At 39.5% G+C, this 22,867-nt stretch overlaps 1 long non-coding RNA gene and 2 other non-coding genes across 6 annotated transcripts; all 3 read right to left on the reverse strand.

Moving 5' to 3' along the window:
* Nucleotides 1-11,542: 11,542 nt before the first annotated feature.
* On the reverse strand, nt 11,543-14,994 carry LOC141623715 (uncharacterized). 4 transcript variants are annotated; one of them, XR_012533533.1, is made up of 7 exons: nt 14,793-14,994; nt 14,107-14,413; nt 13,875-13,952; nt 13,533-13,662; nt 12,613-12,698; nt 12,002-12,073; nt 11,543-11,795 (listed from the first exon to the last, which is right to left on the reverse strand). It is a non-coding gene; the product is annotated as an uncharacterized LOC141623715 (long non-coding RNA). The 4 variants fall into 4 exon arrangements; XR_012533531.1 differs by having other exon boundaries at nt 14,107-14,510; nt 14,793-14,993; XR_012533530.1 differs by having other exon boundaries at nt 14,107-14,989.
* Nucleotides 14,995-16,276: 1,282 nt separating this feature from the next.
* LOC141625295 (small nucleolar RNA R71) lies at nt 16,277-16,383 on the reverse strand. The gene has a single exon (XR_012535083.1). It is a non-coding gene; the product is annotated as a small nucleolar RNA R71 (small nucleolar RNA).
* A 5,853-nt stretch (nt 16,384-22,236) lies between these two features.
* On the reverse strand, nt 22,237-22,343 carry LOC141625571 (small nucleolar RNA R71). The gene has a single exon (XR_012535344.1). It is a non-coding gene; the product is annotated as a small nucleolar RNA R71 (small nucleolar RNA).
* Between the last annotated feature and the right edge of the window lie 524 nt (nt 22,344-22,867).

The raw sequence follows: 22,867 nt of genomic DNA on the forward strand, positions 1-22,867 counted from the left end.
AACTTAGTGGAAGTGATGTCATAGCGCATTAAATTTTTACAACGTTTACGATGAATCGAGTTCACGAAATGCACCTCAGAAAAATCAGGAAGCGGTTCCAAGGAGTCGTCTGCTTGGAACGTGGCAACAGCGCGTCCAACATTAGTAGTAGGACCTCGTCCTCAGCCCCGTCCACGTCCCGCAGTACCCAAAGAAGAAGAGGCCAGTCCTGGAGCGCGGCCTGTGACTGGTCGAGGCACTAAAGCTGACGAGAAAGCAGCTGTGACAGCTAGTGACGACGCAGCAGCAGGGGTCGTCACCATGGAAGGGACAGTGGCTGCAGTAACAGCAGTAACAACAGGGCCAGTGACGGTGGCAGCAGCAGAGACCACCGTCTCAGAAACAGACGGACTAGCAGTAGAGACAGTAGAGGGTACGGTACTACTGTCCATCCTAGAAGGCAAGTAAGTCCTTTAATCAGCGAATTAAACAACAACAAAACGTTTTCCCCAAATTAATCAAAAAATTATAAACCCTAAGCCCTAATTAAGGTCGAATAACAATTAAATTAAACAATAAAAAAGCAAAGGGGAGGACTTACTTGATGATTACCCACAATAAGAAGCAAAAGAATCGACAAAAAAACAGCAAAATAGCCGATTTTAACCCGACTTAAGCAAACCCTAAAATCCTAATTAAACCATAATGGGCACGAATTTGAAGGGGGAAAGAGAGGGCTTTTGTCGAAATTAATTCAATAAACACAATGTGGGTGATTTATTTCATAAAGGGGAAGAAAAATGGAGGTTTTGGGGGATTTTTTTGGTGTTTATCGCATAAATAAGGAAGAGGGAAAGTTAGAATGAGAAATAGAAAGGAAAAAAAGACTCCCTGCGTGTGTATAGGCAATAGTCCCTCGATCGAGTGATTTGAAACCACTCGATCGAGAACTTCCTCCTTCATTCTACTCGATCAAGTAAAACACCTCTCGATCGAGAACTTCCCTATCTGGACCATTCGATCGAGAAAAACAAACCATTCGATCGAGTCTTTTTCCTGGGCATTTCTCTCGATCGAGTATAAAAAGTACTCGATCGAGACATTTTCCTTTTGCACGCATCCCAATGCAGAGTATCTTCCCCAAACCTGCATAAAAACACAGAAAAATGCTTCCCGCAAATACCAAACACAAAAATACGCAATCTATATTCGGTCTTAAGCTAAGAATAACTACGCTATTGTCTAAAAGTCTAAACGCAAATAAAAGTGTCGAACGGAAATTCAAATTACAAAGCTTTACAACGGGGCATTCCCTGCTTATCGTCCAAAACACTACAACAACCCAAAAGAGGGCTTCTGACTGGAGGAGGTCCCTTCAGCATCGCGGACCGTCCTCTTTGATCGCCATGAGCTTGAACTTGAACTGATTAAAGAAGAATAGTTCGCGTCCACATACGCCTTCACTTTCTTCTTCCCTTTGGCATTCCTACTGGCAGTTTCATTTGCAGCATTCCCATCACTTAACTTGACTTTCACTGCGTCTTAACCGACAGAATCTCCAATATCCACTCTGTTTGTATCTGCAGCAAGGGAAACAGTAGAATGGTCCTCCATATTGCTCTCAGTCTGAGGCGGAGGTGTCACTATAGCAGCACAAAACTCAATGTCATCAGCTGGAGAATCTGTGTCTGGGTCTATAGAGGGTAAGGCATTGCAAGGTTAAACTTGCATAGGGCCTTACAAGCTTTGGACTGATAAAATGCCAGCGCCTCGTCACCTACCTGAAAAGTAAGGGTATTCCCCCCGACATCGATTACCGCACGAGCAGTAAATAAGAATGGTCGTCCTAATATAATAGGAGTTTAAGAATCTTCGGGTATGTCTAAGACCACAAAATCAACGGGAATAAAGAATCTCCCGATCTTCACAGGTATGTTCCCTAAGACACCTAGTGACCGTGATATAGTACGGTCAGCCATCTGAACAGTCATGCTGGTACAGTGAAATTTGGTCAAACCCAGTCTCCTAGCGAGAGACAATGGTAAGACACTTATGCTAGCTCCTAAGTCACATAGCGCATTATCAATTAAGCGGGTCCCTATATGGCATGGAATCGAAAAGCTACCCGGGTTAGATTGTTTTGGTGGTGTCTTATTCTGAACTAAGGCAGACCCTATTTCAGTTAAAGCTACCGTATCATGATCAGTAATATGCCTCTTACGCGTTAATATTTCTTTCATAAACTTCATGTAAGAGGGTACCTGGGTAAGCAGTTTGGCGAAAGGAACGTTGACATGAAGGCTCTTTATGATATTAGCAAATTTCCCGAATTGTTGTTCAGCCTTCTTGTTCTGGAATCGCCTCGGAAAAGTAACCGTGATAGGAATTTCCAAGCCCTTTTTTCTTTCTGCCAACGTCTCAACACGATCTGCATCATTTCTGCTCGATCGACCCCTTTTTCCTCTCGATCGAGCTCTATCACCAGCAATTTCCTTCGACCGAGAATAATCACCAACTCGATCGAAGTCTTCCTTTTCAGCACTACTCGATCGAACAGCAGTTTCACTCGATCGAGTAGTTTCTTCAGTATTTCCTCTCGATCGACCACCTGAAATGAGTCGATCGAGGATTTTCTTCGGGTTCAGCATAGTTTCGTCCAAAGACGACTGTTGACGCTCAGCAGCAGTAGGTTCCGGTTCTGATTTGTCTTCATCAATTGACAATTTAGGTCCTTCGTAGGAAAGACTGCTCCTCAAATTAATCAAATTCACCGTCTCATGTTGGTTCTTATCAGGTTGAGATGGTAAATGGCCTGGCTTCCTTGAAGATTGATTAGTGGCGAGTTGAGCTATTTGAGACTCGAGTGACTTTATCGACGCATCTTTCTGTTGGTCACTTTTCTGCAACTGAATTATCAATGACTTAATCATTGACTTCAACTCTGCCATTTCACATACACCACTGGAGGAAGCACCTTGTTGTGGCGTTGGAAAGGATGGAGGCTTTTGAAAGCCTTGTTGAGCTTTGTGAGGAGGGATGTAAGGTTGTTGCTACTACGGTGTGAGGTGTAGGATTCAATACATTCTGACTAGTCCATCTCAAATTAGGATGGACTCCACTCTGATTGTTGTAATAGGAGCCCCCTTTCCTATATTGCTAAAAGGCAAGAACCCGCTCCTTCTCAGTTAGACAGTCAATAGCAGTGTGACCGTCATTACTACCGCACCTCTCACATGAAACGGTCTCTTGTCTAGTCAACAACTAAACCGTCTGTTGATCTCCAGCATTCTGCAACTCCAGCTTATCAAAACGAGCATTCATGGCTTCCAACTCAGCCACAACTGCACTATCAATAAAAAAAACTGTTCGAATGCCTCCTCTTGGGTTCCCATATTCAGCACAATGGGTAGCCATCTCCTCTGTAATTCCCCATCCCTTGTCATCATCATTGTTCTTCTGAAATCGCCCATTTGATGAAGCATCCAAAATAGCATGGTGGTCGTTATACAACCCATTATAAAACTGGTTGCATAAGAACCACTGATCGAAACCATGATGAGGAAGAGAACGCACCAATTTCTTAAACCGGCACCATGCCTCGTACAAGTTTTCGTCTGGTGTTTGCTTGAAACTTGTAATTTTTCCTCTCAGCTGATTAGTTCGTTGTGGAGGAAAATACCTTTTATAAAAAGCAAGGGCCAGGGTCTCCCAGTTAGTAATACCGCTGCAACTCGATCAAGATCAGTGAGCCACTCTCGGGCTCCATCGGTCAAAGAAAAAGAAAATAGGACCTCCTTAATCTTGTCCTGAGTCACTCCCTTAGTAGTGGGGATGGTAGAGCAATAGTCTGTGAAAACCTCCATATGCTTTCGTGGGTCCTCACTAGCTACACCACGATACATATTTCTTTCGACCAGGTTGATATAAGACGGCCGAATGTCAAATATACTCTCATCCTCAGTTGCAAGTTTGAAACCTTTAGGGATTGAGGCAGCTGTTGGCTCTAAATGACTCGCGATATTAGGCATCTTCACAGAACTAGCAGCAGAAATAGAATTGTCTTCTTTGAAAGACTGGTCCTCTGCAAATAAGAAATGTTCTAGCTCAGGTTCAAAAGTACTCAAGGCTTCCTTTTTAATTTTTCTCAACAACCTTTGTCTATAACGAAAGGTCCGTTCTGGTTCAGGATCAGCTGGCACTAACTCGACCTGTTAGACCTGGACATAAACAGCACTGGAGAAATTAAATAAGAACTGTCTCAAGGAATTAAAAATTCCCTGAGACTGAGAGACAAACGAAAGAAAAAGAGACAAATAGGCTAATTGCCTCCTCGACAACGGCTAAGTACTAATAACAGAAGTCAGCGGTAAGTACGGTCGATCTCCACAGGGAGGCTAAAGTATCTATTTGCTAATTACGTTTGTCTAGTAACAAATGGGAGGTTTTTAAATTGGTTTCTAAACTACTGAAGATCTAAGGCAAGAGAAATAAAGACAAGAGCAATAAAGCAAGAAAAGGCGAGATATGTGATCAGATAGAGAGAGATATGTCAGGATTTCGGTTCACCATGACAGTTCATAACTCAGTCATAAATAGTTCAGACGATCTACTGTGGGAAGGGCAAGGGAAAGGTCCTTCCGGTCCGCTATCCACCCTAGATTACAACTAACTTAACTTCCATCCTCATTTGGGTAATCTACTGTTCATAGCAGGTCTGTTCAATCCAATCTTCCGATCCAGGAGCGAATATAGCCAGATTAAGGGGTTTAGAAGCGTGCACTCAACTAAACTTATTACAGTTATATTGTTATAAAACATTTCTCATAGTCAATTATCTAGCCTATTCACAATATCGTCACTTCTCTACCATGGCTCCCCTAATCCTAACATACGGGGAATTAGCTACTCATCCTCTTGATGATAACAACAGATACAATAATGAATATGCTAAAGAGAGACATATTAAAGAGATGATAAAGATGAAGCATAAACAATTGAACAAGGACAATAAGAAAGAGAACAATAATAATTAAAGCAAACAAAGAAGTAAATTAAGATTAAAGAGAAGGGAAAGATTACAAAGTTTGAATCCGGAATTAAAGAAGCAGAGGAAAAGTTCTAGCAGTAATTAAGCAAGAGTAAAGTATGATAAAGTGTAATTAAGATGTCAAAACAGTGTGTGTTAACCTAATGACGAATTCCTTTATAAAGAGATGTGTTTTTGTAACATAAATAAACCTAACACGGAATAGAAATCCCGAGTTACAAGCTAGTCACTCAATCAAGGCATTTCATTCCTCTCGATCGAGTGATTCTTCAGCAATTCTTCTCGATCGAGCAACTATGGCTCTCGATCGAGCACTTCCAAAATAGCGCACTTCGATTGAGTACAGCAGGGACTCGATCGAACAACTTCAACTGCCAAATCTACTCGATTGACCTCAAAACCTCTCGATCGAGCAAATAGCCACTGAAAACAGCACAGACTCGTTTGGTTAGCTTCTAAGGACCTCTTTCACGCTTCCCGAGGTATGACATTCTGCTCTAAATCTCCATCTCCTCAAAATGCATGCTAAGAGGAACAAATAAGGTACGATATCGCCACATTAAGGTCCATTCCTACAAATGAGACAAAACGAACCAAAGTAGCCGATTCGGGGCATTTTGCAATACAAAGCAATGAAATTGATACAAAAATGCGTGCAATAAAAAGCCAAAAAGACTATATAAATTGCACGTATCAGAGGCAGTCACTCGGTGGGAAGCACCGAAGAATGTGGCAGAGATCAGGAGTTTCTTGGGTTTAGCAGGGTACTACCGTCGGTTTATGAAAGACTTTTCAAAGATCGCCAGACCTATGACAGCGTTGATGAGGAAAGAGAAAGTGTTTCGTTGGGATGAAAGTTGTGAGACGACGTTCCAAACATTAAAGGAGCGTTTGACCACAGCTCCCATCTTAGCCTTACCTGAAGGATGTGAGAACTTTGAGGTATATACAGATGCTTCAAAGAATGGATTGGGATGTGTGTTAATGCAGAATGGGAAAGTAACTGCCTATCCTTCTAGGCAATTGAAGCCTTATGAGGAGAACTATCCGACACATGATTTGGAGTTCGGTGCCGTTGTGTTTCTCTCAAGATTTGGAGGCACTATCTTTATGTGGTGACCTTTAAGGTGTTTTTAGATAATAAGAGTCTCAAGTACATCTTCACTCAAAAGGAGCTGAACATGAGACAGAGGAGGTGGATGGAGCTGATAGGGGATTATGAAATGGATATTATATACTATGAAGGGAAGCCAAACGTGGTTGCAGATGCGCTGAGCAGGAAGAGTGTGCATTCTCTATGCACAACTATGTCTTTGATGAGGTTGAGAGATTAGGTGGGGAAGTTGGGGATACATATAATACAAAAAGGGGATGCTATAGGGGATATGACAGTGGAGCCAGATCTTTATGATGACATTCGTAGGAAACATGCTTTGGATCCTAAGATTGAGGAGTGGAAAGCTGGAGTAGAGAAAAGGACAGTGTCTCGGTTCTCTATTCATACAGATGGCAGTGTGAGATTTGATGGCAGGTGGTGTGTTCCTAATGATGAGGAGTTGAAAAAGATGATCATGACAGAGGCTCATTGCACACCATATTTAGTACATTCAGGTGGTGATAAGTTGTATAAAGATTTGAAGAAAACTTTCTGGTGGCCTGGGATGAAGAAGGAAATAGCTGAGTTTATGGCTCGATGTTTGACATGTCAGAGGGTTAAGGGAGAGCAACGACGACCACAAGGTAAGATTCAGTCTCTTGAGGTACCTGAGTGGAAATGGGACTCTATCTCTATGGACTTTATAGTGGGTTTGCCAAGGAGTCAACAGGGTAACAACATGATATGGGTAATAGTTGACCGTTTGACCAAGTCAGCTCATTTTGTTCCGATGAAAGATACTTGGACCAAGATACAGTTAGCTTTGGCTTATAGGAAGCATGTGGTTTGTTTGCATGGGGTGCCTAAGGATATAGTGTTAGATAGAGATGGGAGATTCATATCACGGTTCTGGAGAGAGTTGCATGATTTGATTGGAACTACTTTGAAGACGAGTACAACTTTTCATCCTGCGACAGATGCGCAGACAGAGAGAACTATCAAGACCTTGTAAGACATGTTGAGAGCTTGTGTCATGGAGTTTGGTGGTAGCTGGGAGGATAGGATGGATCTGATTGAGTTTTCTTCTAACAACAGCTACCACACGAGTATTGGGATGGCACCGTTCGAGGCTTTGTATGGGAGGAGGTGCAGGAGTCCGATTTGCTGGGATGATTGAGCTGAGGCAGTGGTTTTAAGACCACAAATGGTACATGAGATGATAGAACAGGTTAAGCTGATCAGACAAAAGATGAAAGCGGCCCAGGATCGACAAAAGTGTTATGCAGACTTACATCGCCGTGACATAGAGTTTCAGGTTGGGGACAAGGTTCTTTTGAAAGGTTCTCCTATGCGTGGGGTTATGAGGTTTGGTAAGAAAGGGAAGTTGAGTCAGAAGTTTATCGGACCATACGAGATTTTGGATCGTGTGGGTGAGGTTGCTTACCGGTTAGCATTACCAGCGGCTTTGGATAGGGTGCATAATGTGTTCCATGTATCTCAGTTACAGATGTATGTGAGCGATCCTTCACATGTGTTAGAGGTGGAGAACATAGAGTTGGATGAGTCCTTGTCTTATCTTGAGGTGAAAAAACAGATTCTTGATCGCAAGGTTCGGAAAATTAGGAACGGGGAAACATTGTTGCTTAAGGTTCTATGGTCTAACTATGAGGTTGAGGAAGCTACTTGGGAGGCGGAAGAGGCTATGAGGTAGCGGTATCCGTCTCTTTTTTATCAGGTATGTGTGGTGACGGAGACGTAACCATGTTTCTTTTAGGGGGGTAGGAGGTGATCGCATAAGGTTTTGGTATGGTTTATGTTGGTTTTTGTACAGTTGTTAGTTGTTTTGAGTGGGTTTGAGTTTTAGTTGGGAGTTTTGTTTTGAGTTTTTAGTTGCGTTGTTGTGTCGGGGTTGAGTTAGTATGTTTTGTTTTTGTGTATGGGTTGAACTTCGGGGACGAAGTTCTTTTTAAGGAGGGAAGACTGTAATACTACGGTTTTCAATGTCTATGGGTACTCTATCGAGTGGGGCTTACTCTTTCGAGTAAGTATGTTTTTATACGAAACAGTAGTCTGCCTGATGGGTACTCGATCGAGTACGTGTGACACTCGATCGAGTAAGGGGCTCTTGATCGAGTAAGTCACTTACTCGATCGAGTAAGTTGGTCTTACGAGTTATTTTAGCCGAGTTTTGTTAATAACGCGTGATTAGTATTTAAGGGTTCCGTCATCTTTCTTAATCACTTTTCACTTTTCTAAAAACCTTTCAAAGAGAGAAAAGAGTACGTTGTTTCATTCTTCGCGTTATTATCAAATCCCAAAGGCTAAGGTTGTCGGATCGTCGTGTTCTTTATGCCGTTGAGTTCATCGCGTCAAGGGTATGATTCTTGTATAATTTTTATACTGTTTTGTTGAGTTTGTTTAAAACCCTAATTGGGTAGAATATGGGGTTTTGGAAGTATTATGTTGTTTAGATGGTAATTGTATGAATATGTGTTTATAGGAGGAGGTTTCGTAGAGATTGATTAACTGCTTGTGACGGTCTCGTAGTTGCTTATGCCAGGTAGGGTTTCCCTACACGGTTATTGATTACATGATGTTGTCGATGATTGTTTATTGTTGTTGGTTCATATCGTATTGAAATTGGTAATTGGTGATTGTTGTTGTATAGTGTAGTTGGTTGTGATTGTTTGTCTGTGGTACTCGAGGTGCATCCTCGGCTGAGTGGAGTCACTTGCGGGAGTGGCTTCACGCCCTTGATTCGCCCTTTGTGGAACCCGCCACAAAGGAGATGTGCACATTAAGGAACATGGGTTATCGCTCGGATGAGATGAGCGGGGCTTAGGTGGGAACGGCTGCGGTCCCCCACTGGCGGTGTGGAATAGTTGTTGAGATGAGTATTCTGGCAGGACTACACACTTTAGTGTGTAGTCAGGTGTGTGTAGTTATGATGGAGATTGGGTGATTGTTGTATTATTTCTGTTGTATTGTTTTTGTGTAATTAGTAATTGACCCCGTTTAAATGTTTTGAAAACTGTGGTGATTCATTTGGGGGTGGTGAGCAGTTATTGAACATGTATGAGATGGACGCGCATGGATAGCTAGGTTGAGTCATCACGAGATATCTAAAAGTCTTCCACTGTGTCGTTAAACATTTATTTACTTTAGTTGGTTTAACATTTTTGGGAAACAGTTGTATTTTGTTAACAGTTTTGGTATTGGACATGTATCGCTTTAAATTTACTTAATAAAGTACGTTTCTTTATTGTCTATTTGATATACATTGCCTCGGAAAATTGAGATGGTAGCATTCACATGCATTGGGTGGTCCTGGTAAGGCACTTAGTGTATGGGGGTGTTACACGTTCAATACTAGGAGTACTGCAATCTTGCATTTGTTGTTGTTGCTAGGCAAATTGCAATATAATGACCAATTACTCCTTGTTTTATAATTAAATTTTAAACCTTACCCGGGCCATGGCCCATTTGGCCAAGGCCTAGCTTCGTCTTTGGCATCGGGTAACCGAGATGGTAGCATTCTCATGCACTAGGTGGGCTTGGTAAGGCACCTTGGTGTATGGGAGTGTTACAAAGTGTTATCAGAGCGATGATTTTGGAACCTGTAACTAATGAACCTAATGAAGTTAGAGAGTCAAATTAAAATGTACCCGAGTAGGAGTTGTTAGGAGGTAATGCAAAGGCTTGGGAGACGTCCTAAAGTCGCGAACTCTCCCTATAACTTTGAACCGGTCACTATGGGGTGTCATGGGATTGCTACCTGTTTACTGTTGTTTCATAAGCATGTGTTGGATGAAGTGTGTGGTTGAATGGATGAATTGGTTGGAAAATATGGAAGTAGTAATTGCACGAGGATATAGAATTTATGTTGGAGTATGTGATATGACACATATTTGCACACTTTTAGCCCCCGAACTAGCCTCATTTCTATGCTTTCATGCATGTATTAGGATCGTTTCTTATCTTTAGCTTCCCACTTTGTATATTCTTTGAGGTTTTGTGTCCTTGGTAGGAGAGGAATGCTAACCTTGCACTTATGGAGAAATTTAGAGCTAAATGGATCACATCTAACGACCAAGCAACAAGGAGGAGACCGATACTAAAGGCCTAAGTAGATAGAACAAGTAGAATGGGCAATAATGAAGACCCCCAAGACCCCTCAATGATCCCCACCGGATCTTGAGGCAGTCAAGAGAAGAGGATGCCAAGCTGATCCACGATCCGGGCGTCCTAAGGCCGGGTGTCCCAAAACAACCCGGGTATCCTGAGCTCAGACCGAGCGTCTCATACTCAGGCCGGGCGGTTCCCTATGCCGTATGAGCGTCTAATGTAGGGAGGTCATGAGGCTCCTTAAGGACTTGCAAGGCCTTAATCTTCTTCTTAGGGACTTAATCGTCATTTAAGCCCTTAGTTACCCTAATAGTTGTACTTAGTATAAATACCCCATTGTGTTAGGGGATTAATCACCAATTCCTAATCTAGTTTTAGTATAGCTTATTAGAATTAATCAAGTTGTAATTACACAATTCAATATTAATCAAATCTTAATCTCTCTTTAATCATTCAAGTGTTCTTAGATAATTTGAAGACTATTTAGGGTTTATTGAAGAATTGACAACTGTTCATCATTCTTCAAGTTTTCTTCTATTATTCATTGCTTATTAATTGAATCATCCTTAAGTTGGAATAATCTCTTTTACCCTTTGCTTAGTTATTATTTATTGCTTTACTCATTCACCATGTTTAACCTAGTTAGTATGATTGACACCCTTATTAGCATGTTTACCATGATCATGAGTGAGCAGTCTCCTAGCTAGGGTTAATGGGAGATTAGGGGAATTAATTATGGGGGTTGATCCATACTTAATTTAATAAGTTTTCATATGATTGCTTGCTTGTTGTAGTTTCAACTTATGCACATGTTATGCTTGATGAAATGTTTGATTGACAACCTAGCATGAATCTGTTATCCATTCAACAAGACTTGTATGATATAAACTAAGTCAAGGCTTGTTAGACCATGCATATAGTTGAATAGGAAGAAAATAAGTCGACTTGTAGGTGTTGTAAAGTCATGACCGACTTGGCTCCGGGACGCAAATCTTCCTAGGAACCGTAAGGCATAAACTAACTCGATTCTACTACAACAATAGTTTGCACTACTATAGAAACAGGCTTAGAGAACTGTTGAAATTAGCATTAGAGAACGCCTTAGAGGCGTTCTTCAACTCAGTGTTCTCTAAAGCTAAACGCTTAGATGAGGCGTTTTGTATTCACAGTCATATAGAACGGCTCAAATGAGCTTTAGAGAACACCTGTTAAGCGTTCTCTTTTCCAAGGAAAAGAGAACGATTGAGTAAGCTAACAGTTCTCTATCGCTCTTGGTTTTTAAAAAAAAAAAAAAAATTTAATGACATTTGGATAAAATTAATATATTTGATCTCATTAGTATAAAATACCAATACCAATACACTTGTTTCACAACATGTAAACTAACTAAGTCCTACTCCGTATTACGTAACTTCGAAACATAGCATTACGTGCACCCATAATCTCATCTTTAATTCATGTTGTGACTTCAACCGCCAACTTCAATTGATCGAATTGGAAGAAAGGAGAAATAGGAGGGTAAAATGTTTCCAGTGATATAACCTGTCACTAATAACAAGAACAATATCTGTTAGATATTAGTAGAAAGGATAAATAAAATAAGCAGTGAGTACCATAACAATGTACGTACACGTAGTTCTAAAAGCTATTGTAATTTGTCAAATGAATACGAGCGAAGACGATAAATAATTCCACAATGGTGTTTAAGAGAATTAAAAATAAACAAATGATAAATATTAGAAGTCAATTATTACCTGAACCGTTGAATTTATAGGCAATTAAGTCTTTTTTGCTATAACGCTAGGGCCTTCACATAAGATAATAACCTGTTAAACAAACATACATGAAGGATTAGCTCGATTATACGGAAAGCGGGGAAAACCAGTCTTTGAAAGGTAAGCTTGATCAACCGTATAAATCTGGTGGACGTGTTGGAGAATTAGTAATTATTTTCCCGCCTACAGCCAAGTGATTAAACTATAGTAATAAAACCATCAGCTATCCAACTTTAAAAACACTATAAAAGCACAATTACACTAGTATATACATATTAGTAAATAGACAATAAAGAACCAACAATTCATAAACAAAGTTCAACCAGCGAGGACCATATCTTGGTATGGATTTGACCAATTTCTTAACAATGAGTAGCAAAGAAACTAGGAGAAGTGGAGATGGAGGTTTATTGCTGGAAAATGGAATTGGGGGAAGTAATAAGACTCTGGATATTGGATAAGGTGTGAGCTTTAATTTATGATAGGGGGAATAAATTGAGGGAGCATAAACGAACGACAATACATACCATAAAAAATCACAACGAAGTATAAATGAGGGTGATTAAATTAAGGGAGTATAAGAAATTTACCATAACAATCACAAGCATCTTTTTCTATAGCAATCACACAAGCAATTTGAACTCATTTGTTCTAGCCATCTCCCTTCATTCTTAACCTAATAAAAACGACAAAGACATTGAACCACCATCAATGATACAATAATTTGGTGATGACATAAGAGACTTAATACTATCTAATTCTTAGCAAGGCATACATTGAAGCAATGCAACAAAAATTATATATTCGACCAGATCGACCACGTGCTTATAATGATGCAACCAAACAATTTGGGTAGAGACACAATCTTTCAAGTAAAAAGGTCAAGCCTGCGAAGAGTCAAATGTATATCCATCATATGTTTCAGCAAGTAGAAAAAAAAAAGGTCCGGATCTTGCGAGAAATTAAGACAAGAAGCCAAATGATGTATCTTTATCCAATTTATATTAGCATCTTCTATCTTAGACTTGGAACAAGAAACTTTAAGTCACCAATAATTCTTTGAATAAGGCACAAACAACACAGTCGGATAAGAATTAAACTAGGAATTCTGTACTTGTATAATTAACAAGTCAGGTGCGTCTAACTCGCTCATAGCTAGATAAGAATAGAATAGACGGACATACCATTATATAGCTGTAGATAAAATACCAGACGGACATACCATTGTATAACTAACAAGTCAGACAAAACTAATCTAGCAAATATTGTGTACATAAATCTTTTGGCAAAAGCCAAAGAATGTTAAGGAAATCCAAATAGATAACTCGATTAATTGGTAAATAAGAATTCCACGGTAATTATGAGATAGTATAAGTCATTGACATTAATCTTAAAAGTAACACATCTCATAGTATAAATATTTGAGCAAGCAAACTGAGAACTGAGATATATTCACATTATTGATGAAATCTGTACCCGGAAAAAAGAAAAAAAAAAAGGAGCTACATACATCAATGTACTTTGGCAATCTTAACACCCTTGAATGCTCATTGTTATCTATGCAACAAGATATGGTAGAGTCATAGGTAAATGTTGCATAACCTCGTGTGTTCCTTCTCCTTGAATTTTTTTGTCTTTCCCTGTGATACAACAGGAGGTATGGTTGGATAATTGGCATCACGAAATTACAGCAAACATTCTGCAAACCTATTCGAATTAGTGGCACAAAAATAATTTCCTATAGAGTATCCAATTGGGAGTAGCAGCGCCCAATATTTAGCAATTAGACTGTAGAAAATTAGGATAATTTTGACAAGAATTTAACAAGAACTGAAAAGAGTAGATGAAATACCAGTAGAATGGATGTAAGAGTTGTGAAACATCAAGACAATCCCCAATTCTACCCATTTTCATCGACTTTCCTTATTCACTGTAAAATCCCCAAATTTCTAAGGTTTATTGAAGTAAAAACCTCAAATAGGAAAACCAATTAAATCTGACAGGATAATTTTCAATATATGAACATAAATTCAGCTAAACAATTCATTTAAAAAAAATGCAATAAAATGGAGAAAAGAATAAACCTTTGCGATTAATTTGATGAAAGAAAGTGAAGATACGTGCTGCGAAATTGTTCACTTGATTAATAATACCAAACCCATTTGAGATTCCAGCATCAAGAGCATCCCAAAGTGATAAGGTTAATGAAATACCTTCTTGAAATTGCGGAATTGATTCTGCGGATAATTGTTTAAAATCCTCCATTTTCGTTTCACTACCAGCTGAATTTGGAACAGGAACTGAGTTTGGATTGTTGAGAAATTGATGAAGAAAAACCTCTTGATTTTTAATTGATCGAATTGTGATTTTGTAAACCCTAATTTGAGATTTCTGGAGCTTAAAATATACACTTGTTAATAAATGGGTGAAAGAGGGTTTTGCTTTGTGTTAGGACTTAGGATCGTGTATCATTCGTATGGACTGCAACCTGAAATTAATTAGCCATATCATTTTAGTCAGTAGTAGTTTGTTCTTTTCTGATTGAAATCCGATTGTTGCTGATTGGGCTGCAAAACATTTGTCTGGAAGATCTCAATTTGAACACTAATTTATGACTTTGCTCCCTTATAAGATAACGAGTAGTTCAACAAGTATAGTTTGTATCAACTTATCATTTGAAAACGAATAGCAGATTGAACACAAATTGGGAATTAGGGTTTACTTAAACTGAAATTGAAAACGAAAAATTAGACAAGAATAACCAACTTACCAATTGAAGAGAACAAAAACGATGAAGGAGGTGATGTCGTGCATCAGAGTGAATGAACACCAGACGAAGCGGAGCACGAAATTTTTAGGAAGAAGAAGAAATCAGAAAATAAAACAAAAAGGATGAAGGAGATGAGTGGTGTACTGGTATGTGTGCGTCGTTCGATTCAATATTCAATATAACAAATTAATAATTAATTATATATAAATTAATATTAATATAATAATAGGAGTAGGAAAAGGCGCTTCCTTGTACCCATCACATAGATAATGCTTATTATAACAAGTGTTCTATATTTTAGTTTTAAAGAATAATTTTATGTTGGGAGCGTTCTCTATTAATTTAGAAGACGCTTATTCAATTAAGGTGTTCTCTATCTAATGTTACTTATTCCATTAATTGTAGTAGTGTTGCTTGCATCTATGTAAACTTGTTTGTATGATCTTCACCATGATTCCCCTATAAACCCATGACACCCTAGTGCCTTAATGAATTGTTTACAAACCCTAATTGTTTACTTGCTTTGTTTTGCTTTCATTTCTTTACATTTCATTGTTAAGTAGTTTAGATTGCAAACCTCAATCTCACCTAAATTGTGACACCCTAAGACACAACTCTCTACAACCGATAAATCAATACAACACCCGTCCCTTGAGATCCGACCTTTAATTTCCACTATACTAAGAGTAGTTAGTTGAGATTATAAATATTATTTTGATTGGTTAGCTTAGACGAAAAAGTTTAGACTGAAACAAAAATGGCGCCGTTGCCGGGGACGGTGTTCAATTAAATTGTTATCATTTGTGGTTTTTAGTTGTGTCTTTCTTAGCCTTGGGGAAGTCAAATTCCTCAAGGTAGTTTTAATTGTTTTCTAGTTGTTTGATTTTTGCATGTCTAGGAGATCACAAGGCGGTCTTTTGCCTAGTGATCTCGAGATTGAAAGAACCTTGACCAATATAAGAAGAACCATTAGAGGGACTTAGACAAGTTTGGGTATTGGAGAACTTGTGGACATTGGTGTTTTCTAATAGGATAGTGTTGAGTTTACTAACCCTTTTGCAAGAGAAGGAGAGGAGAACCCAATTCAAAACCAACCACAAAATCAACCCACAATGCCTAAATATTCATCTCATTCCGTACCAATCGAGGAGAACCTACATAATGGTACTCCAACACCACCCTACTCGATCGGTAACTTCATTGCCAAATCCGCATTCATACAATTAGTTGAGAGAAGTAAATTTGGAGGGATGCCTAGTGAAGATACTCATCTACACATGGAGACTTTTTGTGGCTATTGTGATGTAATTTCCCAAACGGGGGTAACTCAAGACCAAATTCGATGGGTATTGTTTCCTTTTTCCTTGATCAGAGCCGCAAAGCAATGGTTAAAGAGCATAGACAAGGCTACCCTTGGAATTGATTCATGGAATAAGTTAAAACTTTCCTTTTACAAGAAGTTCTATCCTCTGGAGAAGACTAACATGTTAAGAGCCCAAATCACCGGGTCCAAGCAAAGAGATGAAAAGTCCCTATATGAGGCTTGGGAGAGATTCAATGAAACTTCTCGCTCTTGTCCTCATCATTGACTAAGCGAATGGTTTCTTGTTCAATAATTTTGGAATGGGTTGTATGAAGATTCAAGGAATGTGCTCAACATGGGTTCTAATGGGAGATTCACTGAGGTAGATGATAACCAAACTTGGGCAAAGATAGAAGAGATGGCGGTTCACAACTCTCAATATAGTAGGCCAAAAAAAGCTACTAGGGGAGGGCGACATGAAGTTGACCCCGTCACACAATTGAGTGCCGATTTGGGTGCCCAACCAAGCGCCCATATTGACACAATAAACTTGAAATTTGAGAAAGCTATAGCCTAGATCAATGAAGCTTCTCAATCACCCAAGCAACATGTCAATGCCATGGTGGCAACATCTTCTATTCCAAATGGAGTGTGTGAGAATTGTGGAACTTTGGGACATGATCAACAAGAGTGTAGGGGCACAAGTTAGAAAGTGAATGCTTTCCAAGCATACAGGAATGGCACCCCTTATTCCAAATATTACAATGAAAATACCAAAAAAAAATGAAAATACCAAATTCCACCCAAACTTCTCATACAAAAGCCAAAATGTTAAATCCTCAATCCACATAAATCCCACCTCCAATGAGAAACCCTACTCAAAGACCGTACTTCAACCAAAACAAACCCTCTTACAATCAATCCAATGACCAAGCTTTTGATGTCCAAAAAGCGGTCCTACAAATGCAAAAGAGCCAACAACATTTCTTTGCTCAAATGCAAAGAGATAGCCAAGCCAAAGACACTACCGTTAAATATCCTTGCTCACACCAAGATGTTAGAGACACAAATGTCCCAATTGGCCTCTTTAAGTTCCCAAAGACAAAAAGGACAATTACCTCCTCAAGGTAATCCTCCTACAAGACTTGAGACTATCAATGCCATCCACTTGAGGAGTGGTGCAAGATATGAAGGACCTAAGATGCCAATCGAAGAAAATATTGTTGAGGAAAATGTCAAGCAAAGTGATGTAATTGAACCCTTGAGGAGAAATCCTAAGGTAGTAGAGCAAACTACCAATGACTCATCAAAGATGAGAAGTGAGGAGAAGGCGAAAGAAGTTGAGAAAGAGCCTATTGTGATTAGATTCCCATTCCCAAGTCGTCAAGCTAAGCCCAAGCTTGATGAGCAACTTGGAAAGTTCATGGAGATTGTGAATAACTTAGTGATTTCTATACCATTCACGGAGCTAATCAACCATGTTCCAGCCTATGGAAAATACATGAAAGATATCCTTACCAAGAAGAAGTCCATAAGGAAGTTGGAAACCATTGCCTTCAAAAAGTTAAGTAGTACAATTCTTCAAGGGAATTCCCCACCTAAGCTCTAGGATTCGGGATGCTTCTCCATTCCATGTACCATTGGTGACACCACAATGATCAAGGCACTATGTGATCTAGGTGCAAGTGTGAGTGTCATGACTTATTCGGTATGTGAAAGACTAGGAGCGAGAGAACTCAAATGTACTAACATGACCTTACAAATGGCGGATCAGACGACAAAGAAAGCACTAGGGGTATGGGAAGATGTACCCGTGAGAGTGGGAAAGTTTTCCATACTGGTGGACTTTGTTATTGTTGACATGGAGGAAGATTCTAACATTCCAATAATCCTAGGAAGACCATTCCTGCACACTGCCGGAGCTGTGACTGATGTAAAGCACGGGATGCTCACACTTGAAGTTGGTGATGTAACAATCACCTTTAATCTTGATAAGACTGTGAGAGCTTCCAACTTGCTTGAGCCATGCTTTATGGTTGATCACTATACCCGGGAAGGTGACAAAAAGAAGTTGGAATCTCCATTCAAAGAAAAAGTAAAAGGTGGAAAGCTCAAAGAGAAGGGCAAAGACACACTGCCCGATTGAAAGAAAGATATTGATGATGTTGAAATGGCTGTATTCGGAGAGCATGGAATTTTTCACAACAATAATGAGAGCTTGCAAAGTTCACGCATGACAAGTATATATGGAGGCCTCATTGGCCATGTTAACAAAAAAGTAAAGTTGCTCTTGTCAACTCATGATCCTACCAACAAAGGGAAAGAAGCAAGGGAAGTGTGTGGTCAATGGGATGACGAGTTTGGAGGACTTGTTAACCCTTACATTGGGAATGCTATGACCCTAGACCAAGGCTATGTAGACCCTTGTCACCTCTTTGACTCGGATTACAACATGAATGAAGCCAACAATGTGCCACGGTCTATGCAAGATCTCTATCATGATAATGAACAAGCATTTGACTACTTCTTCAAGATGTTGAGCAACATCAACAACGTCCTTGCTTTACCCCCATGACACCTCTCAAGAAAAGGAGAGTTTGGTGGAGTCCTCCCTAAACCACCATTTGTAAATATTCTAACCTCTTAACTTGCTTTTCATTTAACTTGTACATTATTCAAATTTTTGCAATGCATTTTATATGCCTTGTTATTTAACTTGTGTAATAAGAGAGCAAGTGAGGGAGGGATTTTAATGTTCTTAAAATGTGTAGTGTTTGATGATCAAGTGTGGGGAAGCAATTGACTAGGCTAACGAAGCATTTGTAGTGCAACCCATAAGAATTGAAGAAGAAAATGGCGCGGGACAGAGATCCCCACGAGCAGACCTAAGCTCGTGGGAGCTGAAGCAAGCAAGAAAAGAAGAAAAATGTATTGCATGAAAATCTGCCCGTCCCCAGCTCGAGACGAGCGTCTCAAGCATCAACCCGCTCGACCTGAGCCCAGGACGCCCGTCTCCAGAGTGAAAATTTTACACTGTTTAAAAATCCGCCTGTCTCCAATTTGGGACGCCCGTCCCGACCTGCTATTAGACCAAAACACGGGATTTTTCATTTTTCATTCTTCATTCTTCATTTTTCCTCTTCTTCAAACACAAACACGCATTTTCCATCACTACAAACATCAATCCTCTCATCCAAAAACACAAGTTTCTGAATCAAATTCACCAAAATCAAGTGAAAACTTGCTCTAAGAAAATTTAAATCACTCCTTTGTCAACAAGAAGACCATTCAAGCATTAAAATCTCCACAAATTCAATAAAAAATTATAGGGTTCGGGTAAAATTCGAAAACCCCAAATTGATTGAGCAATTGATTGAAATTGGAGGAAGAAAGGAGCATTTAAGCTTATTCTAGGTTTGTTGATATCAACTTGAAAGGAGAATCATCATGGCAAGGACCAAAAGCAACACTAAGGCACCCAAAGTCCCAAATTTGTCCAAAAGGCAACAAGCTCTTGCCTCAAAGGCATTAGTAGTGGCTCAACATCAAAGGGAGCAAGCTAGGGAAACCATTGGTGCTATTGGAGAGATTATTACCACTGTCCCAGAAGTTGATTAATTTAAATTTTTTTCCGGAGGTAACTTTTATTCCGATAAGCATAGAACTGCATTCGAATCCCTAGACAAGAAAACGATTATTGCTACTAAATTTGTGTGCCAAGATACCTTGGATAAATTGGGTGTGCTTGAACAAACTAAGGCATTTTTCGAGTCCATGGGGTTATCTACCCTTTTTTAAATGAATGAGTTAACATACCCCTCATTAACCTTGGAATTCATTAGTTCCTTGAGGGAGTATGATGTGACTCATTTTTGCACACTTTTAGTCCCCGAACTAGCCTCATTCCTTTGCTTTCTTGCATGTATTAGGGTCGTTTCTTATATTTAGCCTCCTACTTTGGATATTCTTTGACGTTTTGTGTCCTTGGTAGGAGGAGAATGCAAGCATTGCATTTATGGAGCAATTTTGAGCTAATTGGATCGCATCTAACGACCAAGCATCAAAGAGAAGACCGATACCAAAGGCCTAAGTAGATAGTACAAGTAGAATGGGAAATGATAAAGACCCCCACGACCCCTCAATAATCCTTACGGATCTTCAGGTAGTCAAGAGAAGAGAAACCATGCTGATCTATGATCCAGGCGTCCTCAGAGCTGCCCGAGCATCCTAAAGCTCAAACCGGGCGTCCCGTGGCTCAACCCGAGCATCCCACAAGCAGGACGGGCGACTCTCTATAGGAAAGTCGTGAGGCTCCTTGAGGACTTGGAAGGCGTTAATCTCCTTCTTAGGGACTTAATCGTCATTTAAGCCCTTAGTTACCCTAATACTTGTACTTAGTATAAATACCCCATTGTGTTAGGGGATTAAGAACCAAGTATTAATCAAGTTAATTTACCAATTCCTACTCTGGTTTAGTAGATCTTATTAATTAAGTTGTAATTACTCAATTTAATATTAATCAAATCTTAATCTCTCTTTAATTATTCAAGTGTTCTTAGATTTAGTTGGGTAATTTGAAGACTATTTGAAGTTTATTGAAGAATTGACAACTCTTCATCATTCATCAAGTTTTCTTCTATTATTCTTTGCTTATTAATTGGATCATCCTTAAGTTGGTATAATGTCCTTTACCCTTTGCTTAATTAATTATTGCTTTACTCATTCATCATGTTTAACGTTGTTAGTATGATTGACACCCTTATTAGCATGTTTACCATGACCATGAGTGAGTAGTCTCATAGTTAGCGTTAATAGGGGATTAGGGGAATTAAACATAGGGGTAGATCCATACTTAATCTAATATGTTTTAATAAGAATGCTTGCTTGTTGTAGTTTCAACTTATGCACATGTTATGCTTGATGAATTGCTTGATTGACAACCTAGAATGAATCTCTTATCCATTCAACAAGACTTGTCAGATATAAACTAACTCAAGGTTTGTTAGACCATGCATATAGTTGAATAGGAAGAAACTAAGTCTTGTAGGTGTTGTACAGTCTTGACCGACTCGGCTCCGGGACTCAAATCTTCCTAGGAATTGTAAGACATAAACTAACTCGATTCCACTACAACAATAATTTGCTTGCATCTATGTAAACATGTTTGTATGATCTCCACCATGAATCCCCTATAAACCCATGACACCCTAGTGCCTTAATCAATTGTTTACAAACCCTATTTATTTACTTGCTTTGTTTTGGTTTCATTTCATTACATTTCATTGTTAAGTAGTTTAGTTTGCAACCCTCAATCTCAACCAATTCGTGACACCATAAGACACAACTCTCTACAACAGATAAATCAATACAATACCCGTCCCTTGGGATCCGACCTTTACTTGCCACTCTACTAGGAGTATTTAGTTGAGATTATAAATATTGTTTTGATTGGTTAGCTTAGACGACAAAGTTTCTAACCGAATCAAAAATGGCGCCGTTGCCAGGGACGGTGTTCAACTGAATTGTTATCAGTTGTTTGATGTTTGCATGTCTAGAAGATCACAAAGGTGACTTTTGCCTATTGATCCCGAGATTGAAAGAACCTTGACCAATATTAGATGAACCGTTAGTGGGACTTCGACAAGTTTGGGTATTAGAGAAGTTGTGGACATTGGTGTTGTCCGATCGGATAGTGTTGAGTTTACCAGCCCTTTTGCAAGAGAAGGAGAGGAGAACCCAATTCAAAACCAACCACAAAATCAACCTAAAATGCCTAAGTTTTAATATAATTCCGTACCAAGCGAGGAGAACCTACCAAATGGTACTCCAACACCACACCACTTGACCGGTAATTTCATTGCCAAATCCACATTCATACAATTAGTTGAGAGAAGTCAATTTGGAGGGATGCCTAGTGAAGATCCTAATCTACACATGGAGTCTTTTTGTGACTATTGTGGTGCAATTTCCCAAACGGGGGTAACTTAAGGCCAAATTCGATGGGTATTATTTCCTTTTTCCTTGATCGGAGCCGCAAAGCAATGGTTAAAGAGCCTAGACAAGGCCACTCTTGGAATTGACTCATGGAAGAAGTTAACACTTGCCTTTTACAAGAAGTTCTATCCTCCGGAGAGGACTAACATGTTAAGAGCCCAAATCACCGGGTTCAAGCAAAGAGACGAAGAGTCTCTATATGAGGCTTGGGAGAGATTCAAAGATGCATGTCGCTCCTGTCCTCATCATGGACTAAGCGAATGGTTTCTTGTTCAACAATTTTGGAATGGGTTGTATGAAGACTCAAGGAATGTGCTCAAAATAGGTTCTAATGGATGATTCACCGAGGTAGATGACAACCAAACTTGGGCAAAGATAGAAGAGATGGTGGTTCACAACTCTCAATATAGTAGGCGAAGAAAAGCTACTAGGGGAGGGAGACATGAAGTTGACTCCGTCACACAATTGAGTGCCGATTTGGGTGCCCAAATAAACGCCCATATTGACAGAATGAACTTGAAATTTGAGAAAACCATAGCCAAGATGAATGAAGCTTTTCAATCACCCAAGCAACATGTCAATGCTATGGTAGCAACATCTTCTATTCCAAATGGAGTGTGTGAGAATTATGGAACTTTAGGACATGATCAACAAGAGTGTAGGGGCACAAGTGAGCAAGTGAATGCTTTCCAAGCATACAAGAATTACACCCCTTATTTCAACTATTACAATAGAAATACCAAATTTCAACCAAACTTCTCATACAAAAGCCAAATTG

The sequence above is a fragment of the Silene latifolia genome, chromosome X (assembly GCF_048544455.1).
Source record: "Silene latifolia isolate original U9 population chromosome X, ASM4854445v1, whole genome shotgun sequence".
In the NCBI taxonomy this organism is placed as follows: Eukaryota; Viridiplantae; Streptophyta; class Magnoliopsida; order Caryophyllales; family Caryophyllaceae; genus Silene; species Silene latifolia.